We start from the raw sequence: 25,231 nt of genomic DNA on the forward strand, positions 1-25,231 counted from the left end.
AGATCCATAAATTGGAAAGTGTGGGATTTTATCATATAAGAAAGAAAATAATCATGTGGTAGAGTCAATATCAAATCATGAATCTATCCTAGAATGAGGCTTATTCATCTAGTACTAAGGATCCCCATCCTTAACATACCTCCCATAATCAAAATATTAAAAGAATAATAGGTTTCCCACCTCTAGATCCCATAAAATGTGGAGTTTATTTAATATCGAAAAAGAAACATCAAACAATTTAATGAAAACACTAATCAAGATACATCAATGGTTTATTTTTGGTTGCCTTCATGTAAGGTGAATAGCCCTAGTGAGTCTACCAATTGGGAAATTATGGTGAGAACTAGCATGCTCATCGATATGTGGCAAATGTTCTTTAAAATATTAATATGAAGGCTTACAAACAAGCATGCTTACATCTAGCTAGTCTGAACATTGTTAATTTTTCTTTGGTTTTGTAGCATAAGGGACGATTTAGTCATGGCTTATCTCATCAATCAATTGTAGAGACATAACTTAGGTATTGAATGTCGAGAGGTATCCATGGGAAAGAGAGATGCTGGAATGAGTGTCTATAAATGGAGACTCCTAATGATGGATTTATTTCCAAATTTAAATTATATTGGGGTTCTTTGCAGATCGATGGAATGCTTAGCCAGACCATAGAGAACTCATGAATTGAAGTTGAAACTTGTTACGATCACAAGCTATTTATCTTTGTTCATCTCTAGTGATTGAGAAAAAATTGTTTGAAATGCAAGAGTTCACTTTCCTCTCATGATTCAGATACTTGAAATCTTGTCGACTAACATAGATTGATTACACATCGAAATGGATATTTTAATAGCTAAACTGGATAGTATTTAGTTTTTGGTTGAATCAGCGACCCTAGTAATTCTAAAATAAGCTTTTGCATTAATGGATGGTCTATTAGGTGAAGTGAGAGCATGAAAAGAGAACAAGGAACTTATGGAGCAACCCACAGAAGATTCCCCTCCTAAATAAGTAGAAATTGTTGAGGTTGAACATGTTGGAAGCTAAGAAATTGGAATAAATTGTAATGCTTAGATTTGTCTAGATATCTTAATACATGTCTTCTAATTATATAATGTATCTAGGAGTGTTCTGGAGACTTTATACAATAAGTGTATTAAGTGTCTTAGTTAGGAAAGGGTGCTTTTCTTTGTAATTTTGAAACATTGAAGTTGAATAAGTTTCTTTAAATGTAAAGGTGTTTTCCTACAAACAGGTTGACTTAATATAAGCTAGTCATTCCTTTCAAACAATAATAAGTGCAATAAATTTATTGTTTGGTTCTATGATTAAAAAAAAAATAGAAATGTCATATGTATCATGAAGTAAATATTTTGATGTTTATTAGTCCTTCCCCATGCAGGACTCTAGTGATCAGTTTTCATGTTGACCACTATTGTTTGACATTTACTAGTGCAATTTATAATTCTTAACTTTATAAATAAGCAAAAAAAAAAATATTTTAATTGAAAAATAAAAATGGCTAGCATTTCGTTGGCCTAAAACTTTGCTAGTTTTCACAAGGATCATGCTTGCATCTCGTAACCTAATTAAACAAATTGGATGGAGAGCATAACATCATTGGGTTAATGGTGCACACATGATAAATTAAGCCTCATCATGTTTTAGTTAAAGAATTGTAAGAGGTTGATCTTCTAATGCAACCTCCTTAGAAATATGTGTAACGTTCAATGGCTTTCTTGGGATTGGAATGTGGTTTTTCTTACTTAAAATAAAACTAGTTAAAAATATCTTACGATTCAAACATGCTTCTTGTCGAGTAGTTCTAGGGTTACAGTGAGTGCAAGGTGTATTCCAAGTTTTGAGTAAATTCAAGCCCTATTACACATTTAGCTAATTATAAGAAGTCATTTTATGTAAGAAATAACAAACAAAGTGATGAAAAATTGACTAAATAAAAGGGAGGGGGCAAATCATTTTAGCATACTCATGGACATTAACATTCTTTTCCTAAAACACATTAATTGAAACATTACATGAGAATCTTAACAAATAATGACCAACATATTGAATATGTAAACAACAAGTAATAAGAAAACCAAACCATCACGCGAACACATAATAACATCACATATTGACACCAGATATATGAAAAGAACCATAAAGGGAAAAAATCACGATTTTATTATTGTCGTGATGCAAAGGAAAGCTCCTAATCTTTATTACATCTGACTTTTTATAGGTCCCAACATACAGGAGTTTGCTACCTCAATTTTATGAAAGACGCAACATGCAAGTAATATCCAACACCCATATGTTTTCTCTAGGCTACAACCCACATGAGGCTCCTACCTCAGCCATCTCCAACTGGATATTTATCAAGCCTCAAGTCTAAAGGATACTACCATCCCTTGATGCAAACATGAAATAACAATGTGTTGGTTTACCTAGTCATAAATTATGCATATTTCCATCTTCATTTATGTATCTTCTTCACTTGAACATCGCTTCACATGAAATTCACAATTACTAGGTCACTAATGCATAATAGTTCAATCAACTCTCTCACATTCTTCCATTCTCTATCCTCTCAATTCCTTCCAAAATCACATATTTTATATATAGAGTTTTATGGTTGTTTATATCCCACATAGGAATATGAAGTGAATAGGCTTGACACTTTTCCATCCACTCATTCATTTCCAAACTCTTGATATCTTGAATATTAGAAAACAAAAATAAATAATCTATCCAATATCAATTTCAACCACATGCAATCATTAAATGCATTAACCTAATTCCAACCATAAATACCAATATTTATCATTAATTCATCACAAGAATATTTTCCTTTGCCTTGGAGCCTTAACTTTGCATCACAACTATTCATCTTAACAACAAATTAGTGTCACCACAAATTCTTCATCAAACAGTTTCTAAAACATTATCCATCAACATGCCATCAACATGGGCATCAATGTTCTATAAAACCATAAATGTATCTATTGCTCCTTGGTCTTTGCTCCTGCATACCTTACCTTCTTCTACTACTTGTTTCTCCTTGACTTGTTGTATGTTTGCCTTGCTGCTAATTCAATGTTGGTTTTCCATGCTACAACTTCCTTGTATTTGTTAGTATCATGTTTCTCCTATGCCTTTGTTGGTCTTGTGCTCATTTCTCCTATCTTTTTTTCTCCTACATACCTCACTTCTCATGTTTCTCCTTTGCAATCAGTGATAATAATTCCATAAATATCCGCTCTTGTCATTGATGGAAAACCTTTTCTCCTCCCCCTTTTGTTATGAGAAAAAAACTTCTCCTTACCTCCCCCTTTGACATCAATGACAATCGGGTATGGTTTGAAATTAGAGGCATCAAGGGGATATCCATTGATTCTACAATTTTATGTATTCATCATCAACTTCGTAACAAGCTAATATATGATTACACGGTTCAATTTCAAAGATTTTAGGCAATCTTCTCCATATAAAATAACTATCGTTTAGTCCTTTATTTGAAATAAATCTTATGCATCTTAGATCTGACATATTTAGCTTGAAATTTTCATAGTTTTATGTTTGTAGCCTTCTGTACATATTTAGAAACAACAGTCTACCTTTGCTACCTAACTTCAACAAGTAATGAATCATAGTACTGTGGCTAATTCTCTAGCTGAATTGTTAGAAGATTATTATACTCATCAACTATCACTTCAATTTTATTTTCCAAAAGAACAATCTCAAATCCATCATCATTGTTGCATTCACACCTTCCACAATGATCACCAACATCTCTAGAACGGGCATTTAACTCAACCAATTTACCATCATTTTTTATTGTGTAAGTTGATGAACATAGTTTTCACCAACATAATTCAAGACCCATTGAGTGTCCAAATGAAATGGGGAACAAAGTTGTGTTTCTTTCCAGTGATTTATGGAATGACCTAACTTATACATCCAACAAAATCACTAATAACAAAGATCCATACGTTTTCATATGTTGAACAAATTGAATAAATACACTTCTCGGGCTGCTCCACACCATATCTACAGACTAAGCTTGATAAATCTGCCCATTTTCAAATAGATGAAGAGTGGAATGAATGGTTACAAATAATGGTGAAAATCCCACTGATAAGTTGACCAAGCCTCTCAAGACAAAATATGAATGTAGGGAGTTATATTAATCCAGTTGGAGAAGTCGAGGGAACATGTTTAAATGATCCAGTATACTGCATGTTTGCAGTAAACATAGATGACAAATTTAGGCCTCAAATGATGAGAAAGGAATTCAATTATAATGGCGATAAAAGTCATCTACTAATTTCTAACTATCAAATGTCATGAGGATACTATATTTCTCACTCAATGCATCCTTCCTCAAAATTCACATTTCTAGTATATTTTGGATAAATGAACTCAAAAATTGACAAAATCATACACAATTCATGTAATTGGGAACAACAAGCACACAAACAAGATTCTTCTAATCAACTAGAAGGTTCTCGAGAGCGCCTAAAAGCTCAAAAACATTGCATAAAAGATGCAAAATGCCTCAGATCTTTTTGGCCCTCGGGACGTGACAACATAACCAACATGATTTAAAGATATTGATTGGAGAAGGATCTCAAGCATGGTTCTTCAAAACCCAAAATATTGGGCAAGAGTCTCACACTACAGCATTCATGAACACTAAACTGGTAACTTGCGGTGATTGAACCTTCCCACTCATCTCCTTTTTTATATTGATTGATAAGTGTGACTTCATATGTTTCTACCAGGTGAAAAATGTAGAGACTAAATTATTTTCATGATTGAACTAGACGCATATCACATAACAATAAGTCACATATTTTCCCGTAGTCTCACTTGGTCAGATGATATTCATAACTTGGCCACGTTGTAGCCCAAAATATCTTGCAATAAGATCCACGTGTTCAATTCTTGGAAGTTGTGTTCCTTTCAACTTGTTGTGTTCTTTCTTTTTCCTTTAGTCAGGGCTTGGTGATTGGAACACGTACATGTTTACAAATACTAAACAATAATTATTTTATCGTGAAATCTTCAATACAATATATAGTGTACTCTATTATTGGCCAAACCTTTTGGACATCATAATTAATTTTTCTATCCTTTTTGTCACTATAAAGTCATACCCATTCGATTTTTTTTTTACTATGGTGATACTAGCTTCTCACGGGTGGAAGGGGAACACATTTATACTTGATAACCACACTCAATTAAACCTTAGGAACTATGTGTTTCTAACGTTGGGAAAAGGAGTTATTTTTCTTCTACTCCACCGATATTTTCCTCTCTACATTGGTGTGAAAGTTAGGATTTTGTAGCTATATGTTGCAACGTTATTTACAACAAGAAGAGTTTTGAGCTTTTTCTAGAGGAGCATCCTTGTGACTAACAGGAAGCTATGTCTGCAATTCGCCCAAGTTCCAACTTTAAGTCCAATGTCTAGTTCCATTGCAAGATTTTTTTAAATGAAATTTCCAATTCCATAGCATTATTCTTTCCGACAAAAGTTCTAACTACTTTAGCAACAACAACTCCAATGATGTATTGTTTTGTATTAGCACTTCTCCAATTTGGCTAGATTATCTACCAAAACAATGTCATATTAGATCAAGACTAGTAAGATGACTCATATAACCATGTGAAGGATGTGAAGTTTTACAGTTTAATACTTTCACTATTAGCAAGGTTGATGAGATGATAGGGTAATTCTTGGAAGCTTGTCTAAGCCCGAGACCCTAGGGGGTTTCGAGGGCCCAGGAAGAACATACCCATATATATGTATGAAACCATCACCTTTACTTTCATCTCTTTCAAAAACCTATTGATAGGTAGTTTCAACTCAAATTTCTTGGAAGTGAGCATTGCTGCACCAATTCTTGGCATTATTTGATGCTCATGTTAGTAGAACTATATTCATTAAGTTCACAATTAGAAATAAGTGTAGAGTATGCAAAATCATAGCCAGCTTAAATCAATATCAAAGGTTGTCACAAATTGGGCTTGGCATTGTGTAGAGATAGGCCATTGAGAAATTAGAACGAGACTAGCAGAATTATCCCAACAAGTGTAATAACCATAACCATAGATATTACTTTGATTTCTATATATATGTCTCGTGTTACATAACCTTAATCCAAAGGCATTAAATTTCGATGTTGAGGCTATATAGCCAACGACTTGATTCAACTATGATATTGCAGTAGACCATAATGAGATATCTCTTGACACTATGAATAGTATGAATAAGTATATATCAAAATAGGTCTTGTTCTACGACTGACCTAGATTTTCTTCACAATAAGAATTATAACGACTGAAACCTCTAGGGACACTTTGATATAGAGTGAAGAAGTAATAAAACTTATTGTTGGATTAAGAAATCTAGCTCTAGAGACATCAAATTCAATAAAACATTGTCAACGTAGCTCCATGATAATGCGCGTTGAATTAAAAAAATGTCGCTCAACATATTATAATGCATCTCGAATGATTTAATGATACAAAAGGCACATCCAATGCTTAGAAACACAATGCCCATAAAGTTGAAGCATGGTGTCATGAACGCTCTCCATAATGCAAAGTACATAATGCTTGATATTAAGGAATTCTTGTATTACATAGCCGGTATGACATATGTCATATTAAGCATGAGAAATCAAGGTACACTCCATGGTAATCAAAGAAATGAAATTAGAAAATTTGTGATAGGTTAACCCAATAATGCAATATAAATCAAAGTAGAATACTATAACCTACTTCTACTATCAATTTATGGAATCTTAAAGACTAAGTTGAACATAATAAATAGAATAAGAAGAATAAATGACACAATACACATGAAAATACTTTGGGGAAAGCCTCAGCTAAAACCCCACACTATTGTATTATCATACATGGTGGAAAAACATAGGAATTATACAAAGTCTTAGCTCTCATAGCTAGCCAGCTCTTAGTACAATCCTCACAAATGCTCAAAGGAAATCTTGGCTTCTCTCTAGCCTTTCTCTCTACCCTCCAAGCTCCTATTTCCTTGAATTTTTTGTTATGGATGATTAGCCTTTACTAGGTGGATGATAATCCTCCAAGACTGTGTAATGCTCAAGGATAAATCATTGGTTGTATGCATGAGTTTTTTCTGTGATAAAACACATGCAACTGATAGTACATTGTCCTTCAACATTAATCTCAACTGGGTATTTCTCAGAATAGACATGCATGAGTTTCTAACGAGGGAATCTTTTGTTAACTGGAGTGGCACTAGTTGAGTGCATTAATGCATCAACTGACTATTAACTCACTATTAGTTCCTCGAACAGTTTGAAACTAATTTAACTGGAATTAACTCAGTAAACTGAGTTAACTAATTAAAACTCAAATATAATTGAATCTTATCTCCTTAATTTATGAGATAACTCTTGCATGACTTTAGAAAGACCTAAATTGAATTATTCCAAATAATTAATTTAAAATAAATTAATTAAATATTTCCAAGTAGCTGTTAAGACTAAATTTGATTTTAATTTACAATTTAATTCAAGGACAAATTAAATTGGAATATTCTTGTTGCCATATTTCAACACTCCCTCTCAACAAGAAATGGATTATCTGCCACCTCGATCCTGTCTCTATGGAACTTGAATTTACACTTTGAAAATGCCTTTGTCAAAATGTGAGCATCTTGCTCCTCTGTTGAAATATACTGCAACAACATGATCCTCTCGACCTGTGAAAAGCCATGGCAAACAAATATTGCCTTATGCTTCTTCAAACTACCATCAACAGATTTCTCTACCTCATAAAGCCAACGTGAACTCACAACTGACTTGTTCTTTGGTCTCGGAACCATGTCCCAAACATTGTTATGAACTATGGCATCATACTCCTCCACCATAGCATCAACCCAAATCAGATATTGCACTACTTCCTCAAAGGAAGATGGATCGGTCTCAACACCTTCCCCAGCAAGGGCCATGTACCCAGTGCACCTCTCAGGTGTCCTCCTCTGTCTGCATTGAGAATATGGTTCTCCCACATTCTCTCTCATATCCTCCAACAATTTGTCACCTTCTCTTGTGCGCTTCCATCCATCTTTGGAAGAATTTGCTTGAGTGGATGTATCCACTCATGGAACCTCTGCAAGCAGCTACTCCACATCAACCTGAGGATCCTCCTCCTTAGGAACCAATAGTTCCTCCACAACCTGTAGTTGGAGCTCCCTCTCAAGGGAAACTGGCATAGGCTTCTACTCATAAAACTTGATATCTCTATGAAACATTGCCCTCCAACTGGTAGGCAAGTACACCAGATAGTTGTGAGGTGTATCAGTGTACCCCACAAATATCCCCACCTCTACTGGTAGCTCAATCTTATTCCATGTATCCTTTGTACATGGAAATATACCAATTTTTGGGTTGTGTTATATTCTTTCCACGACTAGCCCACGTAGTTAACTAGGGGGTTGGAGGGGGCGCAGAGCCCCACCTCATTGCGCCAATTGTGTAGTGGTGGGCGGCGTCATAGGAGGTTTGAGGCATACCTATAACCCCACTTTATATGGTTCATGGCAACGCCCTCGAAAATTTTGGTTTTGGGCCCTACATTAGGTTGGGCGGACCCACCTATGGTTTTGTGCACGATTTTTGCACATGTTTTTGAACGCGATAGTTTTCGATCCATGGTACTGAACGTGATGGTTTTTCAGTCCATGGTATTGGATGCTTCAGCATGTATAAATATGTATTATAACATTGAAAGGAATATAATTAAAAATCAAGTTGGTAGTCCCATTTTTGGGATCTAGGGGAAAATCTCTGTATATATGTGTTTTATGTGTTATGCTCTCACATTGTTTATTTTCTATGTTTTAGAATTCGTATGTAGGTAATTTCTGTATAGGGTTAAAACCTACACCGATGAGCCAAAGATCTTGAAGTGACCCACATCTAGTCTCTGTTACAGGAGAAAGCTTCCTCTGGTGTCTTCATCCCAAGTATGCGATGCAGGCTTCTATTCTACAAATAGACCACTATGTTGCATCCCTTAGCCCACAAGTGAAGTGGTAGGCCTTGGTCATGCAGCATTATGCGTGTTGCACCTACAATAGTTATGTTCTTCCTCTCAACCACCCCATTCTATTGTGGGTCATGAGGTGCCGACAACTCTCGTTTAATTCCTTCCACTACAAAGAAGTCCTTAAACTCTTGAGAGACATATTCTCCACCATTGTCGATTCTGAAGGCCTTGATCTTCTTCCCTGACTCTTTCTCAACCCAGGATTTGAACGCACAAAGCTTTGTGAAAGTTTGGTCCTTCTTCTACATGAAATAAATCCAGCATTTATGAATAGTCATCAATGAAAATCACATAACACCTTTGCTTCGTTGTGGATGCCGTCAAGAATGGTCCACACAAATCAGTATGAAATTGTTATAGGATAGACTCTGCTTGATTGTCTCGATCATGAAAGGAATACTTGGTGTACTTTCCCAAGGTACAACATTTGCATGCGTCAACTTGCTCAAGTTTACCTTTGGGAATTCCTATAGATATATATTGCATTATCTTCAAAGCCCCATGATGCAAATGGCCCAACTTCCTATGCCACAACTCACCAATTTCTTGGCTTTGCACCAATTCTGCTTTTGTACTCAATGATACACAATCATCTACCTCTAATTTATAGAGATTCTTCACCCGAATCCCTATCCTTTTGGTCTAACTGGTGGCTATGTTTCTTAACAATGCCTTTCCTTTACTAAAGACAACATCGTAGCCTTTTTCCTCCAACATCATGACCGATACCAGGTTCTTCTTTAGTCTAGACACATACATCACATCTGTCAAGGTGAGAAGAGCTCCATTCTCCCTCTGGAAAGCAACCATACCCACTCCTGAAACACTATACCTTCTGTCATCACCCATCTCTATGCACATCTTGAGGTCTTTCTCCTCCAAGGCACTAAATAGAATTTTATCACCGGTCATGTGGAATGGGGCTCCACTGTCAAGATACCAGAAACAACCCATCATCAATGACACTATGCATGTGATGAGGGTAAAGCCCATTTCGAACTGAGAGCCTAATGCCTCACATTCGGATCCTTCCAAGGATCCCTTCTTTTAATTCTTCGATGGGCAATTAGTCACATAATGTCCCATATTGTGACAATTAAAGCATCTTACTTTAGACATGCCACCCTTCTTCCCTCCATGAGAAGAATTCTATTTGAAATGGGAAGCCTTCCCCTTCCCTTTCCTTTCCTTACCTACTAAGGCCAGATTTTCTTCATCATCATTCTTGGATGAAGAACCATCTCATGTTCTCCTCCTAATCTCTTCCTACATAAGATCTGACCATAGTCATTCCCAATCCAAAAGTTCCTCTGTTCCATTCACAGGGTCGTGGTAGCTATTCCAAATCTTCGGAAAGCCAAGGAGAGTGAGGATCACCATATCATCATCGGCAGTAGTTATTCCCAAACTTCCAAGCTCATCTCTGTAGGTGGTGAGCTTGTTCAGATACGTGGAAATTGTATTTCCTTCTCCATCTTGATTCTTTAAAGCTGATCCTTCAGAACAAATTCCCTCTCGTTGCTATTGTTCTAGTAGAAGTCCTTCAATGTATTCCACATTGAAATTGGAGTATCCTTCCCATGGAGAATAGAGATAATATAGTCTTGAAATCCCTCAAGGATGATCTATCTCGCCTTTGCCACCTAATTCTTCCACTCAACCAACTCTTGTGCATTAGTTGAAGTTGGCTATGGGATTTCTTGATCAATGAATTTCTTCAAGCCATTGGCTTCTAATACAACCTCCTTTCTATCTCTCCATGCTATGTAATTCGATCTAGCTTCCAACCCATACTCGAGTCTCAAGCCATAAAATGCCATTGGCCAACCTTAAAGTATGATATGAATTTGATTTGTACATGCAACCCTGAACTTCAAACTTTGAATTCTCTTCTCAGTATATTGTTCACAACTTTGATACCATGTAGAAAATATGTGATACGTTAACCTGATAGCGCAATATAAATCAAAGCGAAATACTGTAACCTCCTTCTACTATCAATTTGAGGAAGCTTAAAGATCGAATTGAACAATATAACCAGAAGAAGAAGAATCAATGACACAATACACATGAAAATAATTTGGGGAAACCCTCAGCTAAAAAACCCCACACTATTGTATTATCATACATGGTGGAAATATATAGGAATTATACAAATCCTTAGCTCTGACTTTGACAACTAGCCATCTCTCAGTACAATCCTTATAGATGCTCACAGGAAATCTTGGCTTCTCTCCAGCCTTCCTCTTTGCCTTCCAAGATCCTATTTCCTTGCGCTATTCCTTATGGATGATTAGCCTTTACTAAGTGGATGATAATCCTCCAAAACTATGCAATACTCCATGCATGAATTTTCTCCATGAGAAAACACATGCAATTGATAGTACATTGTCCTTGAACATTAATCTCAACTGGGTCTTTCTCAGAATGGACATGCATGAGTTTCTGATGATGGAACCCTCAATTAATTGGAGTAGCACTAGTTGAGTGCATTAATGCATCAACTAATTGTTAACTCACTATTAGTTCCTCAAACAATTTGGAAGTAATTTAACTGGAATTAACTCAGTCAACTAAGTTAACTAATTACAACGCAAATATAACTCAATCTTATCTCCTTAATTTAAGGGATAACTCTTGCATGAATTCGGAAAGAGTTATAAGTTGAATTTCTCCAACTAATTACTTAAAAAAAAAATAATTAACTATTTCCAAGTAGCTACTAAGACTAAATTCCATTTTAATTCAGAATTTAATTCAAGGACAAGTTAAATTGGAATATTCTTGTTGCCATATTTCAACATGAAATAAATACTCCAATGAGAATAATGTTGCCATTTCCTCTAAAATTATTTTTTCTTCAAACTTTTGAATGTAGTTCCAACCATTATGTGAACCTTGGCACTAGTAATGAATTGTTTTTCAACCCTGCAAAGATAATGAATTGTTCTATAGACCTTTGAAATTAATTTTCCAATGTCATTGTCTTAGCTGAGTCTAATGCATTTCCATGATCAAGGGAGGCCCAAACTATAGGTTCGAAGGCCCATCACTACCAAAGGAAATTCTTATTGATGTAAAACCTGTTGTAATCCAATTTAGGGTGTGACATTAATAATGTGTCAATATATCGCACAACAAAGCGCATTGTAATGGAAGGGAACCTGTGATGGTAGGAAATAATGTCTTTAAACACTTGTGTATTGAATTCACTAGTTTTAGATATTGAATAAAAGTAGATTCAATGTGATGCATTAAGCCATCGATGGAATTTATAATCCCTTTGTAGCTTGACAAGAGATAAGATCGCACTGGTTGAAATGCTTAGTGAATTTTTGGATGCCGACAAAAGTATTTGTTGTGGAGGAAAGAGTTGATGAAATGAATAAATTCCATTGATTCATTTTCTTTGGATAATAAGCAATGATACCGATAAGTGTTGTCTAAAAAGAAATGATTTAATATACTGTTTAAGGAAAATCATTCATTGAGAATTCACAACTCATATTGGAGGAACAATCATGGCAATACCACACATATTTTTGAAGTATTGAGTCAACTTCAATCTAGCACACTGTCAATTCCCACGCATGGAATTCTATAGATATGGTATATTGTCATTCTCATGTCTATAAACTTTTCTATATTATGTACTATATACTAACTGATATCATAGATCTATATAAATATTATTTATGATCCATGGTATTCTTAGATGTATTCAATGCATTATCCTATGATGTTGTCAGTATTTTTAGTCCTCATAGGATTCTCTAGCACATGTCTTATGTCTTGGTGTAAAATTGGTGTGTGTAGCCCACACTGAATTCTTCTAGCAAGGAGGTAGGCTTTGTAAGGCAAAAAATATATTCCAAGTTATCATGATTAGTTGTAACTACTATGGAATGTAGAAAGCACTATATACCACTAGCTTCCTCATAATGTTGTAGATTCTGCAACAATTGTAGTGTATGTTTATTCTTTCCTTATTATTCAATTGATTTCATATTGATTGAAGGAGAGTTACCACTGAAAATATGTTTGTTCCTGTCTCTTTGTTGACTTGGTCATGTGGGTGTTACTCTTTGAAATATCAATTTGTAATGTAGAGCACGACGCATTCATATGTCAATAACTTGGCAAGTGGTGCAATTACTATTTGGTATGCATGCATACAAAGCCAAGTTATGCAAATGATTCCTATGTCATCCAATGTGCAACAATTCGTTAAAAAACAATGTTCCTTCTAGTAGTTTGAAATGCATACTTCCCCATGCCCCATCATTTTTATCACATAGCTTCATGAAATTGTAGAAGTGATCTTTTCTTCCTTCATATATTTTCTCCTATGTTTTACCCACAAAATTAGATTAGTTGCTAAAGACTTCATATGATATTTGAATCTGTTAGAGGGTTCAAAAGCTCAATTTTTGCTTCATTTCCATATCCATGGCCTATGATTTTTCCTATGCCCAACAACTTGCTTTGAAGATTCATCTCTAAATCATATGCTTTCATGTAATCGGAGTAGGAATGTCTTTGATCCTCGAAATTTACAAAGAAATTATACTATTTCAAACCTCTAGTTATTTCTAGTTTCATCCACTTCTTGGAATGCAATCATCCCTTTACCTTTATCTCACTTCATATATCCATTTTCTGTATAATACTCACTTTGAGTTTAGCTTGTATCCTTTTCTATCTTTCAAATAAGTTTTGCAGCTACTATATTTTGAATATTTTTATGTAATGTGCAATAACTTGTGTAGAAATTACACTCCTTTTTCTTGAAAGACATGCAGGTGGTGCATGCTACTCAAAAAGGTCTTGCAAACACTTTTCTTTTTTAAATTGCAAGTGATTTTATTTTTCATCAATACTTTATTGTAGAGACACTTCAAGATATATTAAATTTTCAAAGAACTGTTGATTTTCTCTCCCCCTAAAATATTACTTCTTTAACATGACTTTTCATTTATTTCATGAGCACCTCCCCTTCATACTACACTAACTTAAATTTTTCATTGAAGTTAAACAATGCTCATTTTTCTTCTTCTTCCACACTTTAATAGGACATTATCTATTTTCTTCATTTCCTTTTGTCACATTGTTTGGTTTTCTTGTAGTGTCCATCTTATTCATGGGCTTATTTAGGGTACATGGGAACTTGTAGTCTTTCGCCTTCTAGACAGGGTTATCACACACATAACATTTTGTGTCACCAATAAATGTAGGAAATTGTGTGCTCCTTCTGAACATCAAGCCTTTCTTTGCGTACAAATTGCATTCAAATTATTTATGTACAAGCTCATTGCACAAATAATAGTAACCATAAAAATTATTTGTGTACCCGATGAATTGTTTTATTCTCTTCTTTTTTTTCTTGAGTGAAGCTTCTTGGTTGTTACATCTTCCACTAATGAAACTTGATTTTATTTCTCTTATTGTCTGCTGCTACATGTCCATCTTCATGGTAGGAAAAGAATTTGGCATGTTTGAAGGGAGAAATGAATCTTCCTTGAAACCTTCCAAATGCTCCTAGCTCTTCTTGATTGTGTTTCTTGCCTTTATTTTTAATCATACTGCTACTCGCTTCTTGTACATCTAAATATGAAATTATTTTATCTTCATTGATGATTCTATTCGAGTTATTGTACTTCTCTTCAGAGTTCTTCATGGATGCCATCTCCTTTGCTATATTCTTACACAACTTGCTCTTTTCATCTAACTCTATTCCAGCTAAAACCATATCAAACTCTAATATTTCACACTATGCCTCTTTCTCCTTTACCTCGTTATTCATCAACTCCTCTATTTTCCTTTCCTCTTCAAGATGTTTCTTCAGGCTTACAATTTCTTCCTTCAATTTATGTTCTCAGTCATTACATATTTGTAATAGGTTTTTGTAGTCACTTTTCTCATTCTTTAATGTTTCTATTTCAGCCAAGGCTATGTCAAGTTTGGCTTGTCCTTTATCTAACTTTCCTTCACAAGAATCAGGTGTATAATAGGTGTCATTTGATTGAGCATTTTCTCTTTGACAAGAGCTAAATTACATTAAGACCCCATCATATTTCCTTTACTAACTAAGACTATTAAAGTTAACTCACATCCAAAACCCTAACTACTATTTGTCCCTTACAAAACTGAAGTCAACCACTTTGTTTATTAAATATGGTCCTTTTAGAGCTAACTATGGTCCCTATTCAATAATGTGGGTCAAGCACTTGCAGTTATTAATGCAACCTTTACTGACTCTATAACTAACTATGACTCTAACTTGGCCCATTTGGATTATTATATAAATAAATAGGTTAGGGTTGGACCTTAACACGTCCTCTCCCATTGAAAGTAGCCTTGTACTCAAGGCTGAAGTTAAAGAAATTTCTCAAGAATAGTGGTTGTTTCCTAGGTTGCATCATCTGGAGAGGTGTCTTTCCACATGATGAGGACATCCTTGGTTGTGAGGCCATGAAGAATTATTTTACAAGTATCGAGGGCTTGTTCTCGTCATAGAAAAAGTGAGCCTTCCTCATCTAATTTAGGTAAACTTGTTTGAACTTTGAAATTTTTTCCTGCCATTTTCTTGAGGCATGATACATGGAAGATTGAATGTATTTTTGAAGTAGGTGATAAGGATAGTTTTTAGATGACTACTCCTATGCACTAGAGTATCTAAGGAGGCCCATAGAATTTTGGTGTTGTTTTCATCAACATTTTTCTTTGAGATATGTTTCCTTGTATGGTTGGAGTCACAGGAAGACCGAATCTCGTTATTCAAATGAGTGCTCGAAATGATGTTGGTCAGCTTGTTGTTTCATTCAGTTATGAGATTGATGTAGATTACATTTTAGATGAGAGATCATGGCAGCATAGTTCTGGAGGAGATGATTAACTCTATGTACTTTATAACACCCATGGATATAATAAGTAGGTGAAGGTGGGAGTTGGCCATACACTGCCTCGTATGGAGTCACATTGCTGGCTTCATGATAGTTAGTATTATACCACCATTCAGCTAAAGGTAGCCATTATACCCATTGATCTTGCTTTTCTAAAGTGAAGCACCTTAGAAATGTCTTCAAATATTTGTTGTAACAATTTACAGGGTAAGTTCTGTTGGAAATAATACTAAGAGGGGGGTCAATCAGTATTATCATATCTATAGTTTTATTTCCCAAACAAATTTATATATGATACTTCAGTGAAGTGAACTAGCGTGTACACACGATTTTACTTAAAGCAACTAGCATATATGAAGAGAACTTTTGATTTAGAAAATTTATCATGTATTTAGCTTAAACCAGTACATTAGAGATTTATTATATAGTGCATTAAAAGCATAATAAATCATCACACATATGTACACCAAGATATAAGGTGGACACCCAATGTGGGTAAAAACCACCTGCTGCTATCATCTCTGTCTTATTTTTAATAATAAGAAAATATGTTTACAATCTTGTACTGGTGTAGTCTCATAGCAATATATAGGCACCCACTTGCAGAAGGATACAACCTTCTCTCATTCTCCAGCTACTACTAGAAGGGACCTACAAGCCACTAGCTCTTGTACTAGCCAATATGTTTACTAGTACGTAGGTGCCAGCCTACAAAAAGCTCCACTCTTCCACCAGGGACCACGTTCCATGAATTTTTAGACTGGATATTCCTGGAATATAACACCATAATTTGAAGGCCACGTTTCATCAAATTTTCATACTGGACCCATCAACAACATTGAAACTTAGAAAATCATAACTACAATACTATCATAAAATACATCTGCATCAACCAATCACTAAAACCCAATCATCACTTTTTGAATCAACCATAACTAAATCAATCAATCACTGGATCACTAAATCACAATCAATCTAATCATTCAGAAAACTATCATCAAAATGCAATCACCAGAACATAAAGCAGAAACCAGAACTCTACAACAGCAAATAGAAATAACTAAAACTTTAAACATCAAACTTCATATGGTATACACTACTTCCATGTGTCAAACCAGTGTGTATACACACTTTTACCAAACGGAACCAGCGTACAGGTCTGCAAATTTAAATTTATGATGTATATGCTACTTTGATATGTTGAACCAGCATGTATACGCTCTTTTACTAAGCTGAACCTACGTACAGATCTGTAAATGATAACTTAAACATTACAACTATTCCAGACTTCAGTCATACCCTAATCATCACATTTATAGAATAAAGTATGCATCGATATTCAGATCTAGACTATTCAAGATCAAAATACATAACAATAATACCCTTAAACCTTAATGATCTCGGTCCATCAGCCTTATAAGTGCATCCTTAGATCAGATCAAGAAAACCATCAAGAGCTCATTAACCTACATATATGATTCAACACTTCATAAGATATTTAGATCCTTACACACCTTCGCCTAATGATATTCTCCTCTTTATATAGTTTTAAGCCTTTCTCAATACCATCGAACAAAACTACATAGGACCAATACCACAGACCAAATACCTCGTACCAATTACCTTGGGTCAAATACCTTGGACCAAAAACTTTGTTTTCCCACGATATACACACTTTTCCTTTTGTGAAAGTGCGTGTGTACGTATACACTCCTTTTGTTCAGTAAACCTGCATGTATACACAACTTGGTCGAGGTGAACCTACGTATACCTTTCTTTCTTCATTCTTTGTACGCTGAACTATAATTCTTTGCTGTTGACATGTTGCACTGTTATATTTCATCTGAGTGATTTTCCATCAAGGACAACACCTGTATCATAATGCCAACAAGTTCCTTAGATAGAACACCAAAGGACATCGTGCATAAGTAGATCAGAGATAGATACACCGGTATTCTTGAAGTTGTTAAAACCCTCATAGAGGGAAACAACCCATGGCCTGAGGCAATGCGACCACTTCAAGTAATTTATTAATGTAGAAGAAAGAAAATTTACATAAGCTTCTCTCGTAAATGGTCACCTTACAAATGACCCTCCATGCTCTTTAAATAAAGATAATCGACCAATCGGGTGTTAAGCCATGAATCAAGTGTCAGTAATACTGAGGAGAGAATGAACCATCAGATCACTTCATGTATATAACATATCTTGACCGTCAGATTGTAATTTACAAAAGTACATAGTAAGGAAACACACTTTACCTAACTCTACACTAGACCAAGTTATATTTAACTATTTCCTATGTGTCGGAATATCATAACATCCCCCCTTAAGAACAACTTCGGATAGGATTGAAGGATGTTAGAATATAATACAATAGGAGAAGGAAGGATGCATTAGAGCTTATCCTCCCTTAGTGACAACTTCCTAAACTCCAACCATAAATCAATGTTTAGTAAACTTCGCCTCTATGAGAGCCTTTGTAAAGATTCTTGCAACTTCATCATCGATTGAACAATATTTCACTTCAAGAACATGGTCATGAATAAGCCTTCTGATGAAGTGCATGTGTAGTTCAATGTGTTTTTTCCATTGATGTTGGACTGGATCTTTGCATAGTTGAATGGAACTTTGATTATCACACCAAAGTTTAGTCGGATAAGTTGCTAAAATCCAAACTCTAATAGGATCTGAGGAAGCTACGAGGCTTCCTTGCTAACTTCTATGGCACCATGATACTCTGCTTCTGCTGAATAAAGAGAAATGCCACTTTGTTTCTTGCAAGCCCGTGTAATAGGTCCAGAACCAACAATGAAGATATAACCTGCAGTAGGCTTCCGATCATCAGGGTCACCAGCCTAATTGGAATCAGTGAAACCAACCAATAGAGGATATGCTTCTCCACTGTAATGAATGCCAAACTAAAATGTACCTCGAACATAATGTAGCATTATTTTATCTCCTTTCTAATGAATTTCATTTGGGCTTTTCATAAACTGAGCAATAAGGTCAACAATAAAGTAAATGTCAGAATGGGAATGGGTTAAATACAAAAGCTTTCCTACAAGCTAACGGTATAAGGTAGCATCAACTTCAGGGGAAGTACAAGTGACTAAATGTTTGGCCCCAAAAAGAAAGGGAGAAGGGGCTGACTTATAGACTTCGATGTGAAATTTCCATAGAAGATCACAAGCATACTTGGACTGGGAAGGGGAAATACCTTCCTTGGATTGCAAGACTTGAAGACCAAGAAAATAATGCAAGTGTCCTTAGTTTGTCATTTCAAACTTCTTTTTTAAGGTCGGACTTCACATGGTTTATAAGGTTGGTATCACTACAAGTAAGGATAATATCATCAACATAAATAACAAGAATGATAGGATACTTACCCACTTTCTTGGTGTAGACGAAACTGTCAGAAGGACACCTAGAAAAGACAATATCTATAAGAAATCTATCCATTTTGGCATACCACGTCTAAGGTGCATGCTTGAAACCATAAATAGATACAAGGCTAGATTCTGTTTATATAAATCCAGGAGGTTGCTCCATATAAATTTCCTCATGCAAGTCCCCATGGAAGAAGGTAGATTTAACATCCATGTGATGGACTTGCCATTTGAAAGAGGTAGCAAGGGAAAGAAAAAGGCGGATAGAGTTCATTTTTGAAACACAGGAGAAGGTTTCAGTATAGTCAATGCCTTCAACTTGTGAAACAGCCTTAGTAACAAGACGAGCTTTATGTTTATCAACTTTTCCATCTAGTCCAAACTCAGTTCTCTAAATCCATTTTCATCTAACAAGTTTTCATCCCTTTTAAAAAAGAGGAACAAGATCCATGTATCACTTGCCAATAATGAACAATATTCTTCATTCATAGCTGTGTCCTAATCTGGATGGCCATAAGCTTCTGTAAAGGTGTCAAGATCATTATTCATTGAAGCTTGAGCCAGTAAAGAAGAGGTTCTATCAATACCATGTAGGAACTTACATGGTAAGTTCCTTAGATAGAACACCAAAGGACACCGCTCACAAACTGATCAGAAATCAATACACCAATATTGTCTACATGGTTAAGACCCTAAAAGAGGGAAACAATCCATCTTCTAAGCTAACATAGTCACTTCAGGTAGTTTATTAATGTAAAAGAAAGAAAATTTATATAAGATTCTCTCATAAACGGTCACCTTACAAATGACCCTCCATGATCTTTAAATAGAGATCACGGACCAATCGGGTGTTAATCCATAGATCAAGTGTGAGTACTACCAAGGGGAGAATGAACGTCAGATCACTTCATGTCTAGAACATATTGTGACCGTAAAATTGTAAGTTAAAAAGGTACATAGTAAAGAAAAACTCTCTAGCTAACTCTACACTAGACCAAGTTATACTTAAGTATTTCCTATGTGTCGGAATATCATAACATTTGTTGGCTGCTTCTATTTGACCATTAGTGTGGGGATGATAAGCAATATATACTTGGCATTGCATGGCCTATAGTTTAAAAAGTTCTTGCCAAAATTTATTGGTGAAAGTGGGGTCGCGATCAGACATAATGGATGTTGGCATGTGATTCAGTTTGAACATATAGTCCAAGAAAAATTGAGCCACGAAAGTGGGGGTAACTGGGTGTGGTAGAGCACAAAAATGAGCATATTTAAAAATTCTTTCCACAACCACCATGATAAATGATTTTTTTCCTAACCTTGGGATACTAGTTATGAAATCCATGGAAATATCCATACAGATTGAAGAAAGGAGTGGAAATGGTTCTAAGGTTCCCAGTGACTTGGTTGTTTCCACATTTTTTCACTCGCATATATCACATTCAACTAAAAAAGTAAGAATATTATTTTTCATGCAAGTAAAAAAGAAATAATAACATGCGCGCGCATAAGACTTCTGAATGCTACAATGTCCTACAATCAGAGATGAGTGCATCTCATCGAAGATGGGGGTTTTGAGGGTGGAGGCCGATGGAATAACTGCTCGATCCTTGTAGCGAAGAATCTCATATTTCTAAGAGTAATCTGCTGAGGAATTAGAATCATCTCTTAAGTTATTAATGAGTTGGAAAAGAGAGGGATGGGAGAACCATTCCTTGTAGGCATATTTAATATAATCTAGTATGGGAAGAGAGATTGATAACAGTGTGCTCTCATCCTCAAATTAGCATGATAAAGCATCAGCCACTACATTGTCACACACTTTTCCGTAAATTATCTCATAATAATATCCCAACATTTTTTCAATCCATTTATTTTGTTGTGGTGAAAATAGTAGCTACTCCACAAAATATTTTAGGTTTTGTGGATTTGGAAACGACGCCTCAACAAGTATAGTTGCGAGGTGTCTAGTGCATGTAATATTCCCATCATTTCTTTCTCATAAGTAGATTGACCCAGATGTTTGCCACTGAGTTGTTTGATAGTGAAAGAAAATGGTATAACTTCCTATATTAATAACACACAATTACCTGTACCTGAAGCATCACATTCAATAAAAAAATATATGGTGAAGTTGGGTAGGGCCAATATTGGAGTGAATGACATGCCATGTTTGAAAGCCAAGAAGGCATGTTGAGTTGCATTTGTCTAGAGAAATGATTTTTTCTTAAGAATATTAGTGAGGGGTCTAGTAATGTATCCATAATTGTAGATAAATTTGCGATAGTAGGCAATGAGACCCAAGAATCCCCTCAAACTCTTCAAGGTTTTTGGTTGGGGCCAATCTAGCATTGCTTGAATCTTTTTCGGATCAACCTAGACTCCTTCATGACCCATAATGTATTCAAAATACTCGACTTCTTACACTGCAAAAAACAACTTGGATAATTTGATAAATAGTTTACAATCTTGGGGAAGTTGTAATATATGATCTACGTACTGAAGATGTTGGCACCAAGTTATGATGTAGATGAAAATGTCATCGAAGTAGACCAAGACAAATTTTCAGAGACATGATTTCAGTAGGTGGTTCACGAGGCTTTAAAAAATAGACGGATAATTAAAAAGACCAAATGGCATGACCATGAATTCATAATGGCCTTCATGATTTCGGAAGGTAGTCTTGGGAATGTCTACTTCCTTCATGCATATTTGTTGATAGCCCAAGCAGAGGTCTAGCTTGGTAGGGAATTGAGCACCATGAAATTCATCAAGAAGATCATCAATAGGCGGAAAATAAATGTTTTCCTTCATAGTGATCTTATTCATGGCCCAAAATTCCTTACACTTGCATCATTCTCCATCTTTATTTAAAACGATGACCATTGGAGATGAATAAGAACTCATTCCGGGATGAATAAAACCATCTTCGAGGAGTTCCTTGATGATTTTTTTAATTTCATTCTTTTGGGAAAAAGGATATCGATGTGGGCGGACATTAGGTGGCTAGGCACCTGAAACCAAAGGGATGCTATGATCATTTTCACCCCTAGAGCGAAGAAGTTGTTTAGGTTTGTCAAAGACCCGCTCGTGGTGATCTAGTACTTGTTGCATCTGAAGATGAATGTGATAAGTAGTGGATGTAATGACCTGAATGGAATTAAATTGTGCAACTACTCCATGATGGCCCTTTTTTAAAATATTCTCCATTCGATGCGGGCTATAGTAGTAGGAGCACCTACACATTGTCCCCTTAATATATGAATGTGGTTTTTCTAATTAAATCTCATATATAACTCTTGGAAATCCATTGTTATAGGGCTCAGTGTGAGAAGTCATTCAACACATAGGACAATGTTGCAACCAACCATTTCAATAACAACCATGTGGCTCTTGAGGTGGTAGTCTCCCATATCAAGCTTAATATTTTCACAATGACCTTTACATTCATGATCTTGCCATCAATGATAAGGACCTGTAAATTAGATATCGCTTGCATAAAGGAATGAACAACTTTCACATCTCTATTATGAATAAAGTTATGAGTGCTACCACTATCAATCAATACCACTACATGTTGATGTTTAATGAAGCCTTTTTTGAGCGCCTGAGGTGAAGAAATACCAGTGAGGGCATGTAGTGAGCTAACCCGCTGATTTTGCATAACTGTGAGTTCATTGTTAGTTTGGGTTCCCCCAACTTCTTCTTTGGGCACCCCAAGGGATGAATCTTCCTCTGTTGAGCTATTATCAATATCACAAATTTGAAAGAATTTTGGTTCCTTGAATTTACGTCGGAGGGAGTAACTTTCGTCATAGTAGTAGCAGAGTCCTTGTTTTCTTCTTTCAACCATTTTTTTTGGTGACACCATTTTAACATTAAGTGTTTGGGTGGGGCCCTGAGCCTGGTTGGGATGTGCCTTGGAGATAAAATTTGAACGATTGGATGGGGAATTTAAGGCAATTTTCACATCTAATCCCTTGTTGCATGTTTCCAACCAAGTGGTTGGGTGGTGCATCTAGACATGGGATTGGATTCCTTATTTTAGGCCATTGATGAAACAATCCAAGTAGAATTCATCTCCTAGACCATCAGTTACGATGGCCAATTTTTTAAAGGCTATAATGTAGTCCTTTACTATACATGTTTTCCAATGCTTAGTGAGACGACCAAAAAAATTATATTCCTAGTCAAAGAGATCACATATGGATTTTACAAACATGTGCCAAGTTACTGTCCATGGACAACATTTTTTATGCCACTGCCATCTCTCTTTGTCCAAGTAAAGGTCTCCAACAAGTAGTTTAGTTTCATATTCACAACTATCATTAAGGGAGAAATATTGTTCCATTTGTATTATCCAAAATACAAGGTTGGAGCCGTCAAATTTGTATATGTCGAGCTTGGGTTTTCGGTGGCTAGAATGGTGGTGATTTCCATGAAAGTGAATGTAATGGATGGATTCTCCTTCTATGTGTGCCTCAACACTCGACTCCTCGTAATGAGATTTTGTTATAAAGTATGTTAGCTATGAGATTTGTTAGGTAATCTTGTTATGGAATTCCTTGAACCTTTTTCCAAGGCCTTTGATCCTCTCATTAGCTATAAGTCAAGATCTAGTACATAGCATACACTATCCCCAATTAATTACTTAAGAGTAGTTTTCTTGGAAAGTGGGCAAGCTTGAGAGTCTAATGGCATGGGCCACTTCAAGTCAAGTCGGAAAAAAATTGGAACCGCTAGAAAACTGAAGGCTTAATGCTACCTAATGTACTATGAAAATCAGGTCTGGAATGTAATAACAGGAATCCCAAGGTTTTGGTACTGCCACATATGTTATGACAATCTCATCTAGACTATAGTGGCCAAAACCCTCGCTTCACAAAGATGCTTATCTTCACTATGAAAACCCCAACTACTAAATCTGAGTTGCACGACGGCCGAAGAAACCCAACTACTAGATCTAATATGGAATATAAGGTAGAGGGTGATCTTCAAATGGTAGAGGGAGCTATGCTCACAAAGGAGTACTAGGTGCTACAGATCGTAATATAGACATGGGTCTAACAATAGTACTCGACCCAGTCTTTCAGGGTGCTTAGTAAGGAGGATAGACCATACCCTTAGTTGTACTACCTGACTACCCTATTATATGCATGATTAATCTCCTTGAGTGTTATTGTTAGTGTACTTTAAAAAAAGATGACCAATGAATTATCTAAGGTTAGGATTCAGGTGAACCTTGGGGGCTTCTGATATACCCAACGGTATGTGGAAGTGTAGACTATGCATGGTTATGTCTAATGCACTACTACTCAAAGGGGTACCCATAGGGTTTACAAGGGATTCCAACAAGAATGACCACCTCTTGCAATACATTCATGCACACCTCCCAAAATCCGTAGGTTTATGTGCTAAATGTTAGATATCATGGTTTAAAGACGTCAAAACACTTCTCTACCCTAAAGTAAATTTGTGAAAATTTCAGGTACAATTGGCCCTTGAAAGTGCTATGATACCAATTTTTATGCTCTTGACCTACAAGAAATCCAAAATACCAGAAATATGAAGAAATATAGCCCAAAACATAGAATTATCACAAGAAATGAGAAAAATAGAAAAGTATTTTATTATTCAGAAATAGATTCAATGTTCACTTACCTCTTCGAGGGGACAACCTCCAACAAAGCACAGCTCAATTACAATAAGAATCTATTATCTTTTCCTTACTAACTAAGACTATTTATAGCTAAATGACATCCAAAATGCTAACTACTAGTGGTCCCTTGTATAACATGAGTTAACCACTTTATTTATTAACTATGGCCCGTTTTCGACTAA

General features: G+C 35.6%; 1 pseudogene; it reads right to left on the bottom strand.

Annotated features, from left to right (window-relative positions):
• Positions 1 to 3,505: 3,505 nt before the first annotated feature.
• The window catches only part of LOC149183791 (BRAP2 RING ZnF UBP domain-containing protein 2-like), a 123,595-nt pseudogene continuing 101,869 nt past the window's right edge, over positions 3,506 to 25,231 (bottom strand).

Source organism: Pinus tabuliformis, chromosome 3_2 (assembly GCF_031772625.1).
Source record: "Pinus tabuliformis cultivar Carrire ecotype Pingquan chromosome 3_2, CPIR1, whole genome shotgun sequence".
Taxonomy (NCBI): Eukaryota; Viridiplantae; Streptophyta; class Pinopsida; order Pinales; family Pinaceae; genus Pinus; species Pinus tabuliformis.